This window comes from Rhinolophus sinicus, linkage group LG07, assembly GCF_036562045.2.
Source record: "Rhinolophus sinicus isolate RSC01 linkage group LG07, ASM3656204v1, whole genome shotgun sequence".
NCBI lineage: Eukaryota > Metazoa > Chordata > Mammalia > Chiroptera > Rhinolophidae > Rhinolophus > Rhinolophus sinicus.
The window spans coordinates 97,314,882-97,337,550 of record NC_133757.1 but is presented as its reverse complement, the minus strand read 5'-3'; the positions used below and the strand labels follow the sequence as shown (position 1 = coordinate 97,337,550).

At 45.2% G+C, this 22,669-nt stretch overlaps 1 protein-coding gene and 1 long non-coding RNA gene across 3 annotated transcripts in view; one reads left to right on the top strand and one right to left on the bottom strand.

Moving 5' to 3' along the window:
• Window positions 1-4,774: 4,774 nt before the first annotated feature.
• LOC141572823 (uncharacterized) lies at window positions 4,775-11,464 on the bottom strand. Of its 2 annotated transcripts, none has more exons than XR_012498313.1 (3): window positions 11,283-11,464; window positions 10,821-11,021; window positions 4,775-5,036 (listed from the first exon to the last, which is right to left on the bottom strand). It is a non-coding gene; the product is annotated as an uncharacterized LOC141572823 (long non-coding RNA). The 2 variants fall into 2 exon arrangements; XR_012498314.1 differs by lacking the exon at window positions 4,775-5,036 and adding an exon at window positions 6,701-9,792.
• Window positions 11,465-11,562: 98 nt separating this feature from the next.
• Window positions 11,563-22,669, top strand: part of BLK (BLK proto-oncogene, Src family tyrosine kinase) — a 50,277-nt gene continuing 39,170 nt past the window's right edge. Inside the window, exon 1 of the mRNA XM_074338724.1 lies at window positions 11,563-11,754. The gene's annotated coding sequence lies outside the window, so the exon portion shown is untranslated. The remainder of the gene's footprint in view (window positions 11,755-22,669) is intronic.

The following is a 22,669-nucleotide window of genomic DNA, read 5'->3' as shown; positions in this document are numbered from 1 at the left end:
TCTTATAAACTCTTGTGCTGTTTCCTTTGCTAAAGAAGAAAGGGGAGGGACACAAGCCAGGGATGCCAGGAATGTTCTAGATGGGCAGCTGGCGATGGGGTGTGTAGTTTGAGAGCTGGGCCATTTGTCCTCTCCCATCCTAGGAAGGAGCTTGAAAGGGACCCCCTAGTTCACCTCAGATGTGATCTGGCCACCACTGGCCCTCCTACACTGACTTACAAAAAAACAAGACAGGATCTCTCCCCATCATGAATGGGCCTGTGTGATCCCTCCTCTTTCCTAAGGAGCTAACACAGGGTAATAATAGATTACTCCATGTTCTTTGTCAGCAACGGGCAAACTTTGCAATGTTTTTTTCTGCAGATGAAGAGGCTGAGGTGAGACAGAGGTCACTTCCCCTGGTGTGTCCGCAGCTCACATGGGAAGCTGGTCACCTGCCAGAACTTGTCATCCCCCTCCAGCTTTGGGCTCCAGAGCAAGGTGCGTAAAATCATCAGATACCACTTGGGGAAATTCCACGACTTGCCCCACCTTTCCCCAAGGCCCAGGCAAGCTGAGGTGTTTACCCCTGAGTATCTGGAGTGTGTGTGCACCAAGTGGGGGCAGAGCAAGGGAAGACCGGTCTCAGTGCATTTCTGGGCCTTGAATTCATTTCTGTGGCACATTAGTCCTTCCCGATGGCTTGAGCAAGGCAGTGAGAATCTAGGCCCCTCTGGCTTTAGGCCCTGGATAGGCCAGAAAGTCTCTTGTGTGTGCTGCCTGGAAGACTGGGCTGAAATGTGGAGGCCAGGGCTGAGGCAAGGCCAGAGTCTGTGGGAAAGAAAAGGGCCAGGGGGGAGGGTGCTGTGAGGGCAAAGCAGTAAAGACTCACCTCTTGGGAGGCCTAAGAGGAGAAGAACTGAAGCTGGAGAGACCAAGGGAGCCTGGGTCTTCTCACCGCTGACTCTGGGCCTGGCCCTGCCAGCCCCTGGGCTGTTTGCTCACCACACAGCCCCATTCCTGGGATAGTCCAGGGACAAAAGTTTTGGAGCCTTTGGTTTTAGTTTTTGTCCCATTTCTTTGCAGATATGGGGCATTTGAAAAAGAAGGAAAAATCAAAAAGTTCAAAAAGAAAAGAACAATCGTTCATATTCCCACCACCCATAACGAACTATTATTATTTCAGCATATTTGCTTCTAAGTTTTTCCATACTGTCTATCGTCCTAAAAAGTATATTAATTGTAACTAAATTGACTCTTCTTTTTAAAAGATTAGAATATTACAGGTAAGGCTAAATCCCTTTTGACCAGCCACTGCCCTTCCCCACTTCCCCAGAAATAGTCACTGCTATGAGTTTGGGGTGTGTTGTCCTTATTCGTGGTTTTCCTTCTATACCCATGATTATATAAAGCGGACACACACAGTTTCATTTTGTTCACTTGCATTTTTCCCTAGCGGTGTAATCCTGCATGTACTGTCCTGCAACGTGCCTTTTTCCAGTAGGCGCTTGATATTGATACACGTGGATCTGAGCCACGTCAGTGACCCACGCCCTTCCTGATGGGCACTGCCATCGTTCCAGTCACAGGAGTGCAGTGTGATCCTCCTTTACCTGTGCTTCTCCAACATAGGTCCCTACAGGTGACCTCATGCGTGACTGGGCCTTTTCCTCTTGGCTGGATACTGACAAATTTTCCTCCCTATAGTGATGTAACCATTTACATCCCAACCAGTAGGACCCATTTGCCCTTTATTAACCAAGCCAAGTCCAGATGGTCTGAGTTGGTGTGTGCGGTGGGGGAGAATGCTACCTCAGGTATAGACCGTAAATATACCTGGCGTATATTTACGAGCATGCTATACTCATAAATATACGAGCATAATTTATTTTTTTTCTCTATGGATGCCCAAGTACTCCAACACCATTTATAGAATTATTTATCCTTTCTCCACGAGTTGAAAATGGCAACATTTCAATACACTTTATTTCCATATATATATACATTATTCTTTCAATTCTTTTGACCTAGTTGTCTACTCCTGAATCAACCAATACCACACTGTTTTAATGACTATAGCTTAAAATATATGGGTGCCTCTCTTAGTCATTTAGGGCTGCTACAACAGAATACCACAAACCGGGTGGCTTCAACATTTATTTCTCACAGTTCTGGAGGCTGGAAGTCGGAGATCAAGGTGCTGCAGATCCGGTGCCTGGTGAGAGCGCCACTTCCTGGTTATTTCCCGACAAACTACCTTTTCCTTGTGTCCTCACATGGGAAAGAAAGAAATGCTTTCTCTTGTGTTGCTTGTGGTAAGGGCACTAATCCCATCACAAGGGCTCCACCCTCATGACTAAACACCTCCCAAATGCCCACCTCCTAATACCATCACATTTCAACATAGGAATTTTGGGAGGATACGAACATTCAGTCCATAACAATGACAATATAATTTTTCTAATCCTTATAGAAATTCTGTGAGAGTATTATTTTGTTTTCGTAGATGAGGGAATTGAAGCCGAGAGAACTAAAATGATTTGCCCATGGCCTGTATCACCCAGCACCCAAGGCTGACAGGGGCTTCAAAGGCGGCTCTGTTGATTCCTCTGCCTGCTCTGTTTACTCTGGGCCTTGCCACGTTTTGGTGGGACCTGAACTGACCATGGTGCACTACAGAAAGCAGCCCTGAGCTTTTGTGAGGAGCATGGGGACAGATTATGTCCTACCTTACGCCGTGACCCACCAGACCACTCTGGGGCATTGGATGGACTTTTCTGGGACCTCAGCCTCAGGAGAACTAGGCTTCTTTGAGCAGCTGGCTTTTCTCTTGTGGACACTGATTCTTGAGATGTGGTGCTATGCTCTTCATTCTGGGTTCTAGAAAACTCAGAGCCAAGTGTGTGACCCTCCTTAGCAAGTAGGAAGGACTTCATGACAGGCTTGGGGCCTCCTCTTCTCACTCTTGGCTCCATCTTACTTTTCTACTCTTATTCACCCCTTTGACTCATCACCCTCCATCGACTTAAAAATGTTTTCTTTTGGGGTATTGTAGGTGTGCATCTTTTTAGGTAGACTGCAGTCCTTTTTTGGAACAAGGTAACAGGGCCATCTGTAAATGAAGTTAAAGTGAAGTATTTCAGGTAGTGGTGGGAGATGTTTGGGCCCTGATCCCAGTGAATTAAGGGGCTCCAAGGTCTTCTGGAGCCTCCTCTTCCTCACTGAGGAGAATTCTTCAGGTCCCAGCCCTTATAGCCACCGTGCCTCCCTATCCCCCGCCCTAGCCCGTACCTATTTCTTTGTGCTCCTGGGCCGTAGTCTGTGTCCACTGAGTGACCAGCTCAAACTCAGTTTCAGCTACTGCCTTGTGTGAGCCCAGGCCCCTGGGCACTCAGCCCGGAAAGAGCTTCCGCTGACTCAGCCATGACTCACCAGCAGTGGGCCCCAGCAGGCAAGGGTGGCCCCTCGGGAGGTCTGGAGAGGGCCTAGAGTTGCCAAGCTGCAGACATTGCTGATCTCCTTAAACGACTGCAAAAGTCTGATTTGTGGCAGCTCAGCCTTCAGGGTTTGAAGCTCCCAGAACATCTGCTCTCAACTCCAACCAGTCATTAGTGGGATTGTGGAATGGAAATCAGGGAAGAGTTTTCTAAGAGGCCAAGTGTTGGAACAAAAAGAAGACTGGACTGTGGGTCAGGATACTTGGCACCTCATCCTTGGGTTACTGCTCGCCAGCTTGCAGCCTTGAACAAACCTCTTTCCCTCTCTTAACCCTATAAAATAGGGATGATATGACCCAGATGGAAATTTCTTCAATTATTCAATAACTATGACTGAGCACCATGGATGTGCTAAGAACTATTTAAGGGGCCAGGGATAGAGCAATGGACAAGACGATAAGGCCCATCCTTGTGGGGCGTACCTGCATTGTAGTGAGCAAAGACAGGCAATAACAATTAAGTAAACCAACCAACAATGTTAACTTTAGCTAATTATAAATACCAACAATAAAATAAAATTGGGTGATCCAAGGGAGAGTCCTGGGGTCAGCTGGGGTCAGCACCAGCAAACACTGTTGGAGTCATCAGTGGTGAAAGCTTTGGATGTCTATGGGGAGAGGAGGTCACGTGGAGAGGGTCCCTCTTGGAACCAAGCTATTTAGGACTGGGGGGTAGGGTGATCCAGGTAAGAGAGTTCTTATGCTTTTCTATGAAGCTATCCTTGGATTTTGTTCTCCACTGTGCTGCAGCAAGTCCATCGTTGCATTGCAGAGCAATCACGGCCCTATTTTCATCTGTCTGTAGTTCTTTATTTGTTACTTTTGTTGTTTGGGGCTTTTATTGTGGGAGGAACAAGCATTGGGACTTCCTAGTGTGCTAACTTGCTGAGATCACGTCTCCTCTTTACTTTTCAACTAAGTTTCTTTGAACTTTTTTCTTTGGTGGCTGCTCTAGGGATTACAATAAGCATCTTCAACTTACCACAATCTACTTTAAATTAATACTGATTTTTTAGTGAAAAAAATAAACTTTGTACTACTATTGCTCTATTTGTCATGCCTCCTGTGCTACTATTGTCAAATGGATTTCTATGGGTTATAACCCCACAGTATGACGTTATAATTTCTGCTTTGAGCAATCATGTGGTTTTAAAAGATTAAGAGAATAAAAGATAATATAGACAGAGAGTGCCGAAAAAATGTATACACGTTTTTAAAAAGGAAAAAACTGTATTAAAATTGTAATACAATGAATGACGCTAGCATTCGTTTGATTAACGCCATCTTTTGAGGGAACGTCATACTACACATTGCTACATAAGTCAATTCAACTTTGAAAAGTAATACATAGATAACATCTCTTAAAATGTGTATACATTGTTTGGCACCCCCAGTATTTATATTGTTATGTATGTTTTTATTTACCTATATGCTTGACGTTCCTAGGGCGTTTCATTCCTTTCTGTGAACTGGTTGTCATCTGGTATCATTTTCTTTCAGCCAGAAGACTTCCTTTAGTTTTTTGTGTCGTATAAGTCAAATTCTGTCCAGTTTTGTTTATCTGGAAAAATATTTATTATCAACTCCATTTTTGAAGGATAGTTTTATCAGACAGTGAATTCTTAGGTGACAGTTCTCTTTTTATTATTCATTTAGCACTCTAAATATATCATTTCACTACCTTCCAGGCACCAGTTTTTCCTATGAGATGTCAACCATTAATTGTATTGTTGCCATAAATGTGATGCATCATTTCTTCTCTTGCTGCTTGCAAGATTATGTCTTTTCTTTGATTTTTAGTGTTTGGACCATGCTGTCGAGGTTTGGTTCTCTTTGTGTTTAGCTTATGTAGGGTTCCTTAAGTCTCTTGACCAATCCTAGTCCGTTTGCGCTGTTGTAACAAAATAGCATAGACTGGGTGGCTTATCAACAGCAAAAATTTATTTTCCACTGTTTTGGAGACTGCAAGTTCAAGATCAAGGTGCCAGCAGATTTGGTGTCTGGTTAGGATCTGCTTCCTAATTGGCTATCTTTTTGCTCTAACTTCACGTGGTGGATGGGAGAAGGAGGCCTGTTTTATAAGGACACTAATTCTAATTCTTTTCCAGACAAGCAGAACTGAGAGATTTTATTTCTATCCAACCTACTTGAGGCTGTACTTTCACGACCTAATAATCATTTCCCAAAGGCCCCACCTCCTAACCCATCACATTAGGTTTCAACATATGAATGGTGGAGGGGGGGGGGGAGGACACAGACATTCAGACCATAGCGTGGCCTCTTGAAGTCAATGTTACTCACTAACATTGGGGAATTTTCAACTATTTTTTTCTTCAAGTAAGTTATCTCTTTTCTTCAAGTGCCTTTTTCTCTTCTCCTGTGGGACTTCTGTTACATTTATATTTGAACACTTTACATTGTCTGGCAGGTCTCTAAGGCTGTTCATTTTTCTTAACTCTTTTTACTCTCCTTCTTTGAATTAGATAACTTTCATTGCTATATCTTCAAATTCACAGCTTCTTTCTTCTGCCATCGCAGATCTGCTGTGGAACCTAGTATCTAGTAATTTTTTTTTCAGATTTGTATTAAAAATATAGCTAACATACAACATTATATTAGTTTCAGGGGTACATCATAGTTATTCAACATTTATATACCTAAAGAAGTGATCACCATAAGTCCAGCCACCATCTGACACCATACTATGCCATCACAGCATTATCACAATATTATTAACTACATTCCCCATGCTGTACATTACATCCCCATGACTTATTTGTTTTATACCTGGAAATTTGGGCCTCTTATTCCCCTACCCTTCCCCCCTTTTAAATTTATCAATTACAGTTGACATGCAATATTATTTTATATTAATTTCAGGTGTACAACACAGTGTTTATATATATATATATATATATATATATATATATATATATATATATATATATATATATACTGTGTTGTACACAGTTAAGTGTACTTAAGGAACCCTACATAATATATATATATATATATATATATATATATATATATATATATATATATATATATATAATTTAAGATGTGATCCCCCTGACTAGTCTAGTACCCCCCTAGCTCTATACATAGTCATTACCCTATCATTGACTATATTCTCTATGGTTTACTTTGCATGCCCATGACTATTTTGTAACTACCAATTTTTACTTGTGAGGTTTGGCCACGTCCACAGCTTATGGGTTATTGTGTGTGAGGCTTACACCACTGAGTGGGATTCACCCCAGCAGACTCTGGTGCCTGTTGAGAACATCCTCTGTGTGTGCCCCTTGTGGGGCTAACTGGGCGGTGCTCTGCCCTGCTGTGGTCTGAAGCCAACCTCCAAGTATGTTGGTTCTAGGGCCTCTTGGGAGAGGCTCTGGTGTAGGCCCAGGTCAGCCACAGCCTGTGACTGGCTGGGGACTACCTGGTAGGAGCTACAAAGCCATCCACTGTTGTTCACTGCATGTACTGGACCTGAAGGCGTGTGGAAGAGCCCACATTGTAAACTGAGGATTGGTGCCACCAGTCCCAGGCCTGGGGTAGCTCCACAAATAGCCAAGACACCTAGTGGTGGAGGGTGCAGCTCAACTCCAAGTCCAGTCGCCATTTTTTTTTCATTTTTTTTAAAGATTTTATTGGGGAAGGGGAGCAGGACTTTATTGGGGAACAGGTGTACTTCCAGGACTCTTTTCCAAGTCAAGTTGTTGTCCTTTCAATCTTAGTTGTGGAGAGTTCAGCTTCAAGTTGTTGTCCTTTCAGTCTTAGTTGTGGAGGGCGCAGCTCAGCTCCAGGTCCAGTTGCGTTGCTAGTTGCCGGAGGCGCAGCCCACCATCCCTTGCGGGAGTCGAACCGGCAACCTTGTGGTTGAGAGGACGCACTCCAACCAACTGAGCCATTTGGGAGCTCAGTGGCAGCTCAGCTCAAGGCGCCGTGTTTAATCTTTAGTTGCAAGGGGTGCTGCCCACCATCCCTTGCGGGAGTCGAGGAATCGAACTGGCAGCCTTGTGGTTGAGAGCCCACTGGCCCATGTGGGAATCAAACCAGCAGTCTTCGGAGTTAGGAGCATGGAGCTCCAACCGCCTGAGCCACCAGGCCGGCCCCACCATTTTCAATCTTAGTTGCAGGGGGTGCAGCCCACCATCCCATGTGGGAATTGAACTGGCAACCTTGTTGTCAAGAGCTGGCGCTCTAACCAACTGATCCATCCAGCCACTCCTCTGGCAGCTCAGCGGCAACTCATTGACTTCAATCTAGTTATGGAGGGTGCAGCTCGCTGGCCCATGTGGGAATCGAACCGGCATCCCTATTGTTCAGAGCTCGCACTGTAACTAACTGAGCCATCCAGCCACCCTCTAGTGAATTTTTAATGTTAGTTTTTGTCATTTTCAGCTCTAGAAATTCCATTTGATTCTTTTTTATAGTTTCCATTTCTCAGATGAGATTCCCTTTCTGTTGACTCATTGTTAACATAAATTCTTTTAGTTCTTTGAGCATATTCTGCTTTATTTCCTTGAACATAACTATAATAGCTTGGAATCAGAACCTGTTGACTTCTTCTCGTCATAGTTTCCTGTGTCTTTGTATGTCTAGTAATTTCTAGTTGAAAATTGGACACTGTAGTGACTTTGAATTGTGTTTTATTTTCCTGAAAGTTGTTACTTGTTTTACTAACCTATCTGCACTTTAAATGCAAAGTTGGTCTCCTCCATGGTGTCTAGCCACTGATATCACTTTGAAGTTTTTATTTTTAGTATTTTACTTTGTTTTTTTGTCTTGTTTTCTAAGGGTATCACTTGTTTCTGTAGTGTTTAATGGTCAGGCAATTATTTGGACAGAGGTTATGCTCAGACCCCCTGAACATGCAAACCTTCCACTTGCTGCTGCCCAAGTTGTGTGGTTGGAGGAATAAATTCACATCTATAGTAAGTCCTACAATTTCACTTGGCTTCCGTTTTTTGCTACACTCTCTCAGATCTCAGTGACTCAAGCATATTTTAGAAGTCAGTCACGGGTGTATGGGTAGTTTATTATCACAGCCCTTTCATGGCTCTTTAACTTCTAGGATTTCCCCTGTTGCATTTCTGGGTGCTCATCTACCCCCTCTGAACAGAGGTTATAACTGTTAAGAGGTTAAGCTGGTAAAGCTGCAGTTTTACACTTTCTGTAGAGAACTGATTCCATGACCCGTAACGTAACGGTACAGGTTTTCATCTCCCCATTCCAGACCAAATCTGTCACCTCCAGCTGATAAAGCTGCTGATTTTCACTAACAGCCCTCAAAACAAGCTAAATATTCCCCTGAAAAACCTGTGATTCTCATCACCCAAGCTAAGGGGTGGGGGCGGGATAGAACCCCTACGCAAGAAGACCACAGATTCATGGCCATTTGGATGCAACAGCAGTTTTTCAAGATTAAAGACTTCTCAATTTTTTGTCTGCCTTTGGTCATTTTCTGGTGCCCTAAAATGGTTGGTTTTGACAACTTTGTCTAGTTATATTCTTATTTTCTTTAGATGGAAATTGGTCAACTTCTTACACCACCATTCCTTGGACTGGGTTATCTGAATGTGTCTTCCGCTCAAATATTCTATTGCCCACAGCTTCTGATTTGGATCAGAAATGTACTGGTGTCAGAGGTTGGTAAACACACATGGAAGGAGAGCTCTGAATTTTGCATAAGTTACCTCAAATGTGCAAAAATAAAGAGGAAGCCAGTGAGGCAGAACACTGAACTGGGGGTTTCAGTGCTGGGGTCTAGTCTCAGTGCAGCCCTGAGAGCTCTCACTGGGGTTCTCTAACAAAAGTGTCTAAAAAGGACACCCCTTTTCTCACCTAACACATCTCAGTACTTCCCATCTTCTCCCCTGGGTCTTTCCCCCTCCCTTCTGCCTTTCTTATGGATTCTATGACTCTGTGACGATGAAAATGGCTGAAATTAACTTTCACTTCTGCTCAGACATCTGCAACCCAAGAGCAAAGTCATTTCCTTGTTCTTTTCTGAGTGACTGCTGAAATCCATTTTTGGTTTTTTTTGTCCCCCCCCCCCCAACCCCTGTCTGTTAGAGGTGGACAGAAAGATGAGGGTTTTTTTCCAGAACACACAAAGGCCAGCTTGCCCTGAACCTCTTCTCCCTGCAAACTGTCATATTCCCCTTTCGCTCCGACCTTAAATAGATGAGCCAGAGTCAGAGGAAAATGGATTGTCTCCTTTGGGAGGTGGATGTCCTGCTCCCCACTATATTCTCTGTATCCTCAGGTCCAAGTATGTAATAGTTGTCCAAAGGTCACTTATTTAGTCCCTAGTAATAAAAACATTAGATATAATTCAGTCAGCATAACTGGTTCCTTGTTCAGTAAAAAGTTCTACTTAGGTGTTTGCTTCTAAGAGTTTGTAAGATTCTTAGTCACAAATCAGGTTCAAGGCTGTCTCCTTGGTGACTTCCCCCAACAATCCCTGAAGGAGTTACTGCCCCTGTCCTGTTCTAATATAGTGTCTTGTGGAGGTTTCCATGGCTTCACTTACCATGCCCTGTTCTAATTATCTACTGGACCCCCTTCCCAGGCTCCTTACGTTGAGTCCCTCAGTGGAGGGTTTATATCTCTACCCCCAGCTCTAGTGTGTGCTTACCACAGAGCAGACATTTACAGAAGTTTATTATAATAATCGAATTGAAATAACAAGACTAAATAATCTCATCTCAAATCAATAACTTGTCAAATTATAAGTTTAAGAAGTTTGGGATTCTTTCAACTTGTGTTTAATGCATAGGTCTAACACTCAGGTGTCAGGAGGCGTAATGATAAACTAATAATAGCTATGATTCACTGAGCACAGCCGGCTCGAGACACTGTTCTGGGCCCTTTGCTACCAAGGATAGAAAAAGACAAAGCAGTTTTAAAGATCAGATTCAGGACTTAGATTAGGCATAGTCACATCAGCTACCGCTTATTTGGGGTTTACTAAATTCTAAATACTGTAATAGATAATTTTTATACATCAATCCATTTATTCTCACAAAACCTTTTGGGGAAATGAAGCAGAGTGTTTCCAAGGCGACTTAGAACCCAAGAACTCTGTTGCTATGACATCTATCAAATAGCTCTTTCTTACCAGGAAGTCACAGCAAGTATTGTCTTAGTCCTAAAATCTGTGGAAAGAAACTCCATGAGGAAACTGAGACTGTGGACTGTGGTCCCAGGCCAGGGGTAGAAGCAGGCCTGTCTGAATTCCACCCCCCCCCAAGGTTCCCAGACACAAAGGCAGGAGGGAGCCCACCATTGGCTCCCTGTGGTCCATGGATTTGAAAGCAGGTGACCAGTGGCTCACCTGTCTAGCTGGACCAGAAAGTCTCCTGAGGTCATCTCAGCAATCATCTTGGTCCTGTTGTTCCCTTGGATGGTAGAGTCCAAAACAACATCTTACCACTTAAGATGTTAGGGTCCTTTCCCCATTGATTCCATCATTCTTCTCTCCTCTGAGTTTTCATAGTGAAGTAGCACATGGAAGAGGCTCTGAGAGCAGAATCAACTAGAGTGATATAAAAAACAAACAAAGAAATGGGGAAATAGCATTTATTGAAAATCAATTCTGTGCCCGTTTCTCAGACCCATTCTATCATTCATTCTCATAGCATCTCACGGGCCAGGTATTATCAGCACTATTTGGAAAACGAAACGAAATCAACAAGGCTGAGAGCATGGTGGCCCTGGCTCATATAGATGGCACCAGGCAGCAGAGGCCCAGCTCTTTCTTGTCTTGCCGACAAATGCTGCAAGGAGAGCAAAATACCTGGTAGAGTTAGCTTGAAGGTTTACTAATTCGGCCAGGCTCATGGAGGAAAAACACCATCCATGTTGGTAAACCAAAACCCCATGAGAAAACATTCTGGTGGCACAGGGGTATTGGGACCAGTGTGGCCTAGGGACAGAGAAAGACCAGCTGCTCGTGGTCCTTCCTCACAGGCTGTTCTGGGGCAGCGGCACTCACTGGACCCAATGAGCCCATGGAGGGTTTTGAAGTGCTCAGAAGGGGCGGGGCTCCTTGGGGGCGGGCTGGTGCAGCTCTGACCACAGACCGGGGAACCTGCTACCTTTTTGCCTGGGCAGGAAGCCACGAGCTACGTGAACTAATTGAGACGGCTGGCATGGGCTTTTCCCTTAGGATTGCATCAGGTGTTACTGGTTGTAATTAGAAGGCCACTGTACCACAAGGGCGCTGGGATTCGAAGAGCTATGGTGAAAAGCCACTGAGTGTTGCCAAGGTAAGCCTGCATCTTCCGCCTTCTTGATCATCTCATTTCCTTAAACCGTACAAACAGTGCTCTGGGGCCCGTAGTTGGAAGAGCAGGCAGGAACCTCACTATGGATGTTATCGATGGAGAGAGAAGATGTTAATGTGATCTGAGCCACAGCTGTGAATAGATTGTCCCGTTGTTGTTTCGTTTCTATTTTAGAGAGTTTTTTTTATTTATTTATAAAACTTCATCTCTCCTGGGGAGAGTCTGCTTCCTGGGCTTTTACAGTTGGAAACGGCAATGAATGTGCCACAGAGGAAAGACAGAGAAGGCTGTGGGCCAGGGGTATGGGTGGGCACACACGTGCCAGTTGTGGAGGCTCCAGGCAAGTTACCCAGCCTCTCTATAACGGAGGGTAATGGTATCTACAAGGCAGAGCTGATAGAGGCCAGCAGTGATATGTGGGGAGTGTCTGGCTGAAGGTAAATGATTGGTTGTTGCTTTTGTTTTGTTTGTTTTTGAATAAGGTTTTCCATTTTTCAGGCATTCAGGGGTGGGGAGATGGAATAGGTTTAATGCTGCTCTTTTTGGCTAAGGTATCAATTTGGCCAACTGCAAAAGGGGAAGAACAGTTGATAACATATCTTGGGAGGATTTTTTAAATTCTAGGGTTTTGACAAACTTTCCAGTCATTTTCTAATCGGCCACTGCTTTCACCCTCAACTAACCACATTACCAAGAAACTAAAGACTTGTCATCATGGTGCTTCCATAGTTATAGACAAGAATTCCACGTGATCCATGTGTGGATACTTCTATTTCCTGGATAAGAGCTGGATTCCCCTCACCTTGAGTGAGGACTAGATTTGAGTTATGGGAAGGGAAAAACAAACTCTGTAGTGGAGAATCCTGGCAGACATCACCGTCAGCAGGCGATCGGGGTAACATCTTCAGGGGTCAGTCGTGCATTGCACAACTTCTGCTGCAATGCTGTGAGAAAAGTACTTCACAGCTGTGCTATTCTTTCCCCAAATGCATAACCCCAGTCTAGTCATGAGAAAACATCAGGCAAAACCAAATTGAGGGACAGCCTAGTCTGACAATTTGAAATTGTCAAGGTCAGGAAAAAATGAGGAAAGGTGGGCAAAGTGTCACACAGCAGAGGAGAGTAAAGAGATATGGCAACTAAATCCAGAATTCACATTCTGAGTTGGGTTGGATCCTGGAACAACAGCAAAAAGTCATTAGTGAAAAATAGGTGAAATCTGAATAAAGCCTGGAGTTTAATTAATATCATTGTACCAATGTGAATTTCTTAGTTCTGGGAAATGTACCATGGTACAGTAAGATGTTAACATTAGGGGAAACTGAGCGAAGGGGATACTATCTTTCTAATTTTTCTGTAAACCTAAAATTATTCCAAATTAAAAAGCCAAAAATAAATGTATACTCGTCCTGTCTTAGAGCAGAAGTGGTCAAAATCTGAGCTTGAGAAAAACGAGCAACCATGGCCCAGTGATCTCCACCCTCTCTTTGAACATTCTAGAACATATCAGGTCTTTTACATTGTCTACCATTCTCTCGCCCACTCCCCACCTTATTCCTGGAAAGCTCGCTATTTCCCTCTCGTCGAAGTATTTCTCATCATTCATTTGTTTTCTCATTCATCACGCATGTTTTGAGCCCTCACTCTGCGTCAGGGGGTTTAGGGCCAAATGCCCCACCTTCTATCGGCTGAGCAGAGTTCACTGGTTGGATCAGGCTCTTGGGCCTCCAAATGCATGCCCAGCTACCCAAACACGACCCCTCCTAGGTTAGGAAGTAGAGGCTAAGAATGGAGGCAAGTGGGGTCCCGGACCCTGCATAGAATACCCAGGTGGAATCTGCCGTCCTCTGGGTTCAACCATCCCCATGGAATCTGTGGCCAGACAAGCACCTGTGAGTTGTGCTAGAAAACACTTCCCTCTCTGGGCAAAGCTGTGGCCTTAGGGACCTACAGCAGGACTCCAAGGGCCAGCTCCTGCTTGAGTGACAACCTGGCCTTGGGAGCCTTCTCTGCTGCCCTCGAATCTGCAGCAGCCAGATGAGGGCACAAGGGGCCAGCATCCATGCTTGTGAAAGTCAGGTGTGTGGAGAGATGACAGGGAGACAGAGAAGCCTGATACCCCCTCCGGGCCCCGCCCCCCCCCCACACACACACACCCCACGGGCCTGGCAGAGCAGGTGCGCCCTTGTTCAAAGGAATGTCTCAACCAGATTATAGAAACACTTCGGAAGCAGGAGAGAAAGAAGAAAGAACTATGAAGCTGCAGGAAGGCAGCGCTTAGATGAAAATCACAACCCTTAGATGAAGATCAAAACTAAAGAGCGATGATTACCATTAAACCGAAACTACCTTTCTTGTCACATCTCCTCTCCCCCCACTGCCGACCTGTACCCTTTGACTACACCAGCCACTTACTGCTCTGGACCGCACTAGGCCATGCCCTGCTGGCTCCTCTGCCTGCGGTCCCTTCCCCACTTGTGCATCTGGGCAAGTATCATTTGTTCTAATGCTCAGGACCAGTGCCAGTGTCTTCTCTTCTGTCGCCAGTGCCCAAATTCATCCTTGTGTCCCCAAGAACAGGCTTAGGGGCTATCTGTTTTCATATCTGCTGCCCCTCTGGACCTGAACTCCTCCAGGACAGGGACCAGACCCTCCCTTTATTCATCTCTGGGTCCCAGCACCCAGAACAGTGCCTGGCACAGGGTGGGCTCCCTGTGAAATGGTTCTTGAGTGAGAGAAAGGAGGACACATTCTTGAATGCAATTGAAGATGAAGACATGAGGGAGAAAGCTTGAAGGAGGAAACGCATGTCAGATTTAATGGTCACTCTTAGCCACAATGAGCTCCAGTGCCATCACTTCCCTGTTGTTTTAACAGGGGCCTTTGAAGAGGGCGGTGGTGTGTCACTCTGTCCTGGTGTGTTCTGGCCCCTGCAAGGTGGTGTGGGCCAGAGGAAGGTGCTGGGCCTTGGGGCCAGCCAACTGTGCACGGGACCTGGCTGTACCACTTGCCAGCTGGGGTGATGGGGGGTTGAGCCAATGACCTAGCTCTTTGTAAAATGGGAACAGTCGTGTGTAACTCCAAGCACAGATGTGAGAACTAAATTGAATAAGAGCACGGAGCCTGAGGCATAGAAGAGGCCCTGCCATGGTCCCTCACTCTCCACAGGCCACTGTGTGGCTCATGGGTGCCTCCTCACAAAAGGCTGATGCTTCTATTGGGTGCCTTGTCATTACCACTCGCCTGGCCTCTGCACATCTTGATACCCGGGCTGCTGGGCCAGGACCAGGGTGAGGCAAGTGAGGCACTGGAGGTACAAAATGTGAGAAGGCCCTGACTCTCAGCATCGCTCAAAAACAGGGAATGTTTGCATATGTTCACGTGGTGTCTGCAAGGGTACGACATGCTCTGTGTCTCATGGATGAAGGCAGGAGTTCTGACCTCTGACCACGCACCCCTGCTGAGTTCATGCAGCCCATGGGCTCCCTGAACGTGTATGCGAGCTTTTATGGGTGTGCACACCTTTCTGCAAGGAGTGTGTACGGCTTTCATCAGATTCCCAAAAGGATCCACTAACCCCAAAATATGTGGAATCACTAAGTGCAGTAATTAGTAAGGATAATTTGATGTTTTCTCTCAGTGTGTTGTGAGTATGAGGGCGTGGAAAGAACTTGGACACAGGAGTCAGACAAAGCAGCCATGGCTGAGAGGTCCTGTGGTGTAGGGGTTAAATGCTTGCCTTTATGACCAGAGGGCCTGAGTTCAAGGTTCAGTCCTGCCTGTGTGTGGCTCTGTGACCTTCGGCAACTCACCAGATGTCTCCATGAAAGAACAATCGCTTGACCTCACTCTATACTGGCGCCTTACCTACCTCATGTTTACTTGTACCCTTCAGTCTTATTTCTTTCTTTGTTGAGGGTTATAAGAATTAAACCCTACAGCCCTAATTTTTAGGTGAGTTGAAACTGAAGAGTCCACACTATTTCCCTCTAGATGCTATTTGTTTCTCCATGTAACAATCACCAGTGGGGTCTTTGTAATTTGAAAAGGCACATTTCACAGTGTAGCTTCCGTAGTATTTATATGCACAACATTTATTTTGAAATCTCGAAAAGGGAGAGTGTAACTTTATGTTTCTCAAAAGAGGAAATGAGTTTAATAAGACTGAGAAACCTGAATTTAGATATGTTGGGTGTCCCCACTGTGTGGAGTTAGTCAGTCTGAGAGCTGCGTGTCTGGATCTCAAAGCTTCGGGTATTCAGGGACCGCATTCCAGAATCAGGCTGGGGTGCCCTTTCTTGGAAAGGGCGTGCCCTCCTAGGCTCATGCTGACAGCTGCTGGAAGAGACAAGGCAGGACACTCCCTGTGGCATCGCTGCTGCCACGCCATTGAGACAACCGCCCACCATTCCACTCAGGACCACCCTAAGCAATGGATGTCTTATGGATACAGACTCTTCAAACAGACAATTTCCCACTTTCTGTTTGGACTCCAGGACACTTGGAGCCCAATTTGCATCTAATCATTAGCGGGTGGGTCGCCCCACCTTATGGTCTGAATTTCTGTTACCAGCTTTACCCTCAAATTTGCTTTTCTGACCGAAATTACCCTTAGGTCTGATTTCTTCATCTATTTTTCTCTCCTGTTGTTTCATATTTATTTGTATAAGTGGCCTCAAATCTTTTGGGAAGCATCAAGAAATTAATGGGTGACCAAAAACAGGACAACGTATTTGGAAGAGCTTGATGCATGGTGTACGTGCTCAGTAAGAATTTGTTCCCTTTCTATGTACAAAACACAGAACAATTCCTTATTTTTTAAATTTTAGCAAGGGGGCCAATCTATGGTGAAATATTCAGCTGTGAGTCTATTTAGCTACATAAATAGCCTCAGTTTCAACTGTCTATTTTCACAGAGTGTCCACCTTGTATTGTTACAAAGATTATATATAATTATTTCACTTTAAGACTTTTTATTCCTCCCATTTCTATAATACAATCAGACTTCTAAAAATAAAATTAATTAATTTTATTTTAAAAAGTATTTCACTTGAAGACAGGATCAAAAGTAATAACCCATTTCATGATTTTATTTGTGTGGCTGTATGGGAGAGGCTGAAGTTTCCTTTCCTACACGTTAACATAGAAAAGGAATCATTGCCATTTTGTGGTATCTGTCTGTCTGTTTGATGAATTCCCTGACTCCTGTCAGTGCAGTGGGAGAGGTGTTGGGTTAAGATAGGTATCTTCTAGACTGAGAGCAGTGGTATTCTGGTAAATGTTTAACAACCAGCTTTCTGGGAAACATATATACACATGTACATGCATAAGTTTATTATAAATTTTTACCAGTATAAAAAATGCATAACACAATTTACAAATGATAACAAAATATACAATATCCTTTATTATAAATACCAGGTATCTAACTGATTATCCATAGAATGGTTTTGTTGACTTTTGCCAAACATTTGTATCTATTGTCAAGCTGTGGTTGCAATTGATACACAAATATGGTGTTGGCATGAATTTTAACTGATATTGTCATGTATGTTAAGAAGTGAGACAAAAGCGAGACAGCAAGGACGTGTTGGAACTGCACTCATTAGTCAGTGAGGTGACCAACTTCTTTGTTAAATTGGATAATAGTTTTTAATTATTCAAAAAAAGTCCTCAATTTTTTGTGTGTGCTATTCACAGCTGCAAACAGGACACCTTTTTCTATTTAATCTACATTATTAACATTTTTCCATCACTTTATTAACTCTGGAAAATCAACGAAACTAATGAATCCCTTATTTGTAGCACTTGCCTATTCCTGTGGTGTAAACACACCCACCATTGCCAATTTTAAGCTGCAAACATGAGTTGGCTGAACAGGAATTTGGGAACAGGCATGCAGTAGACTCCATTATATAGAATTTCCACCATACAGATGCAATTGAAGTAAACGTCACGAGCAGAGATAATAGTAAGACATAAATACTAGGAAGAGGTTTGAGTGTTTTTTATCTTTGTTTTTAATATATTCATTTAATTATACTTTATATAATTTAATTTTATGTAATTTTAATTTTGTATGGTTTAATTTTGAATAATGGGGTGCTTAACAAACAGCTCAGAACATTCTCCCCAGTTTAACAATTGACTCTTATAAACCAGCACAAGCTGTGCCCAGCACACCACTGACTGATGGGCAGAATATCTCAGTGCCAAACTGCAGCGCAGGCCCCTGTCTGCATCTGGCTTTGCTGAGCAGGGACAAGTAGTGAATGACCTGGGCTTCCCCGAGTACTGAGCCTGGCAGAATTGGCCCTGGTGACCCGGTGACCCTACTGTGTGCTTGGTGGGAAAGAGGGGAGGTGCACAGCCCTGGGTGGAGCCCCTCTCCCCACAGCTGTCATATCCCTGCACGAGTTGCTGCAGCTGTGACCAAACTCTTGGAGAGCAGGGACCCGTGATGACTTTCATGGAGCCTGAGATCCCTGAGCTTGCATGAAGCTTCTGTGGACATGAGCAGCCCTTGTGCAAAGAGCATTGATGGCTTTCATCCTATTACATCAAATCAGGAAGGTTTGGGGCTGCTGGCATGGCAAGGCTTGGCTTCCAGTTAACTCCCAAGGGGAGAAGGTGGCTGTCCCGCCTGCTCCGGGCTCGATGTGGGATTCCTTTCCTGGGCCACCTCACGGGTGCAGGGGTCACACGGCTCCTGCTGCACTCTGGGCCATGGACTCTCAGTGAGACCTCCTGAGTCCATCTGCCCAGACTGACTCACAGCATTTCTCTCAGTTGATCCACATTGTCTGGTCTAAGCCTAGAAAGTTCTCTTGATTCTACTTTCTGCTTCCCTGTGGCAGTGGCTTGAATGTGGGTCAGGAGCAAAATAATAAACTAATAGATGAAAGAACATCCACTAATATTTCGAAAAACACGTGTCGGCTCTACCTGCTGACAGAAGCGGTGTGTAAGCAACACTGGGCTTATAGCTTTGATATTTTTTCCGACAGACTACAAATGGGCACTTTGTTTATAAATTGTGCAGACTAAGTAGGGCTGCTGTGTGAACACCCAAAGAATGGGAGTAGTGAAGGAGGAAGGGAGCAGAACAGGATGAGGGAGGAAGGACGGCTTGTCAAGTAGGACAAGTTGGACACGCGGATCTTGAAAGAAGCAAGCAGAACGTCTTCCTTTCCTACCTGTGCTGGACCCTGGCCCTGCGAATGATCCTGGGTCTGGTGAGTCTGGCCTGGACCTCCAGGAGGTTGTAGAAATGCGGGTGAGTGGCAATGGATGCTGAGGAGAGCAGGTGAGGCTGTCCTGGTTGGAGGGGAAGACACCGCTCACATTCCAGCTGCTGGGTGCTGTCAGGGGGCGGGAAGTCAATGCTTTAAAGAAACTTTAAAGGGACAGCAGTCTAGTGACTCCAGTGGAGATAAAAGGTCCAGCTCAGGAGGCCAGCAAGTGCTTAGAATTTAGGAGCAGCTAATCGGACAATTCCAGTGGGTAGACCTGAGCATTTGGGGGGGATACAAAGGTCTATGTGGAGATAAAGCTGATCTGCCAGGCGTGGGGGTGCAGGTGGCTTTAGCAAGACAGAATGGTGAGCTCAAATTGAGATTGGAGCAGGAGCATGCAACCAGGAGGGGGAAGAAACCAGGAGCATTGGGAAAAATGGGTCCCAGAGTGCCAGCCTGTGCCAAGCTGGTTCTGTCCCCAAGACTGCGTTTCTACAACTGGACACTGACCTTGCCGTCTTGACCAGGTGACTTTCTCTCTCTGGACTTCAGGTTCCCATTCTGCCAAACAAGGGGGTAGACTAAACGGCCTCTGAGCATTCCTTCCAGTCAGCCCTTTGATGGGTCTACTTGCCACGTAAGGCACACTGGTCAAATGTGGAATAGCTGCCAGTACTTACGTGCCAGGAAGTGTGCCAGTGCCCTGTGCTCATGAGCCCTCATAATCCCCACATCAGCCGTGTGATGTCGTCGGGAACCTGCCGAAGGGCCCAGGCTGGAAGGCCAGAGCCCAGATGCAGACTCAGGTCTGTGACTTCAAAACCAGTGCTCTTAACTCTCCATCAGGCAGTCTATGAACTGCTTACTGTGTGCAGAGCACTGATCAGGGTGCTACAGAGGCCAGGGAAGCTGGTCACCCAGGTCGGGGTGAGCTACACACATACACTGAAGTCGTCCCCAGCTTGCAGGCATATGCAACTGGGTAGAAATGGAAAGCCAGGGACAGAGGAGCTCAAGGTGTGTTCACACAGCATCCAGGAAACCTCTGCCTGAGGAAGCTTCTATTCCTCTAGGAGGCATTTGGTACAATCTTGCCTGAGGAAACGGCCTTTCAGAGAAGTCTTGCCTCATCCTGGGCTGGGTCAGTATATGCAAATTTCCCTTTCCCTAAGATGCCCTTTTGGTGGGCATGTTCTCGTCTACTTACTCTCTCAAGCCTTCTTGCTGCTGCCCTTCAGCTCCCCATTGCTCTCACATCTGCCCACCCTTTGGGATCAGTCCTCTCTTGGAATTCCCCATTTCATGGTCTCCTGGGCCTGAAATTGTCAGTCGTCAGTCATTACTTATTGCAACAGGCAGACAGCCAGACTCATGCTAGTCCCCAAGGGTGCAGAAACAAGAGTCTCTGCAAAGTCAGACATGTACACCCACACTTCCCACTCCAACTGGACTGTAATGGGGCTGTCACCCAGGTCCTGCCATCAGCTTTGGGACCATCAGATGAGGGAGCCACTCACTTATCTGGCGGCCAGAAAGACGGCCGGGAAAGGAAGTATTTCACAGGAACCAGGGCAGCCCTGCATCTGCTGAGCACTTTGGAAAGGAAATGCCACCTGTGCAGGATATCGGCTGACTGCTGCTCTTACTGTTCATGTCCCCCTAGCTGCAGGTGCTGGAGCCCAGAGAGAGGGAGGCGGTTAGGGGCTTGAGATCAGGGGCTTGCGAAGGTGAGCCAGGCCTTGAGGTCAGAGCCGCATTGCAGCGTGTGCTACTTTTACTTAGGAGGCTCTGTGCTAAGGACAAGTGTGCCGACCATGACCCCTAGGACAGTCAAGTGGCCTCCTGTTGGATAAAGCTGCTGCCACTCCTACAGGTTACACGCCAGGAAGCATTTTAATAATTTTCTCTGGGTGGCTGTTGTGAGAGTAACTAACCTCCCAGGACACATGGGGACCCCATGGGGCCCCTGTATCTGTTTCTAGCATCAGCAAATGGGAGCAGGATGCTCAGCCAGGCCCCAGTCTTGGCAGGGGAGGGACTCTGATGCCATCCCACCAGGAATGGGTCTGTTCTCCTCGACAAGTTATTTACTTCTGACTCTGTGCCCTAGCCTACTTGTGGATGATGTGAATCTAAAAATCAGAGGCTCACATAGATTAAGACCTGAAATTCCTTGTGCTGTGTGCATGAGCCAGCCCAGGCTCTGATGCTGAGGACCTAAACCATGCAGGGTCTGCTGGGAAGCAGGGTGGCTGCTGGGAACGGGGACTGCACACTCCCTGCAGGTTTGGGTTTTGTGTTTGTCTGAGTCTGCAGGAGTTCTGAGTGGTGCTGCGCAGCCGGCCTGCCTTCTCAGCCTACCAGGGGAGCAAAGATCTGGGCTTAGAGGCTGGAGGTTGGTAACAGGCATTTGGAAGAACAGGCTGATTTTGTACAGCGTCATTATTTATCTTCTTACTTTAAAACTGTACAAATTATGTAATACCAAAAAAGTTTTTGAAAACAGATGCAAACCATCAATAATTCCCCCAACCTCACATTTTTACCCAATAGCTGCTTATCTTGCTTCATATGATATAATTTTTCATCACTAGAATCATAAAAGTCTTCTGGCTTTAGAATCTGCTTTTTTTTTTTCTTCCTCTGTTTTTTTTTTTTTTTTTTTTTTTTCCCCATCACAACATAAACATCTTTCCCGTGGCTACATGTCTTCACAATGACCGTTTTTGAGGCAGCATAATATTTCATTGTGCTAACTCTATTTCACCATTTCAACCAGACATTTAGTTTGCTTCCTTTTTTAAATATTAGAAAGTACTATGATTACATAAAATCATAAAAGCTACAAAATAATACGTAGCTTCTATTCTGAACAACATCACACAGCTGATGCCTATTCTTTCCTAATCCCTTCAAGGAATGACAATGACACAGGGGACAGTTCCCCTTGGGGATGGAGTGCAGTGGACTTTGAACTGCCTGGTGATAAGTGGCTTGCGTTGTTCATTCTCTCTCATCTAGTTCCCTTGTTGTCAGCAACTATATTTGCTGGCCAGGGTTACTGATGTGGTCTTTGGCCAGAGAACAGACATTCCTCTCTGAAATAAGAGTAAAATGACTCATAAGGAAACAAAACCCAAGGCTTTGGCCTCATTTGTCCCACACTCTACACCAAGGATCTGAATCAGAGGTCCGTGCATCATTGCGGGGCTTGTGGGCTGGGCGGCGTCCTAAAACTGGGCACCAAATTTACATGTATGTGCGTAAATGTATTTTCTGGAGAAAGTATCTATACTCTCACCAGATTCTCAAAGGAGGCTGTGGCCCAAAAAATGTTTTAAAAAACAACTGATATCTCTATCTCTCTCTGTAGCTCGACTCCCTGTCCCCATTTTGGGAGTCTGGGATTGAAATGAAAGAATACTAAACATCTGTGTCTGCATACAGAGCTCCAGTCATGGGATGGGGAACATAGTTTCCCCCATTTTAAGGGTGAGAAAACTGAGGTTCAGAAGTACTTCTAAGGGCACATAACTAGCATGTGGGGAGCCGTGGATTTGAACCCAAGTCTGTTTCATTGCCAAGTCTGTGTGTGCAAACCCATGTTGGTTAAAGTGACTTATGGTTAAGAAAGTTGCTTCTATTTTTACTTCTTTAACCAA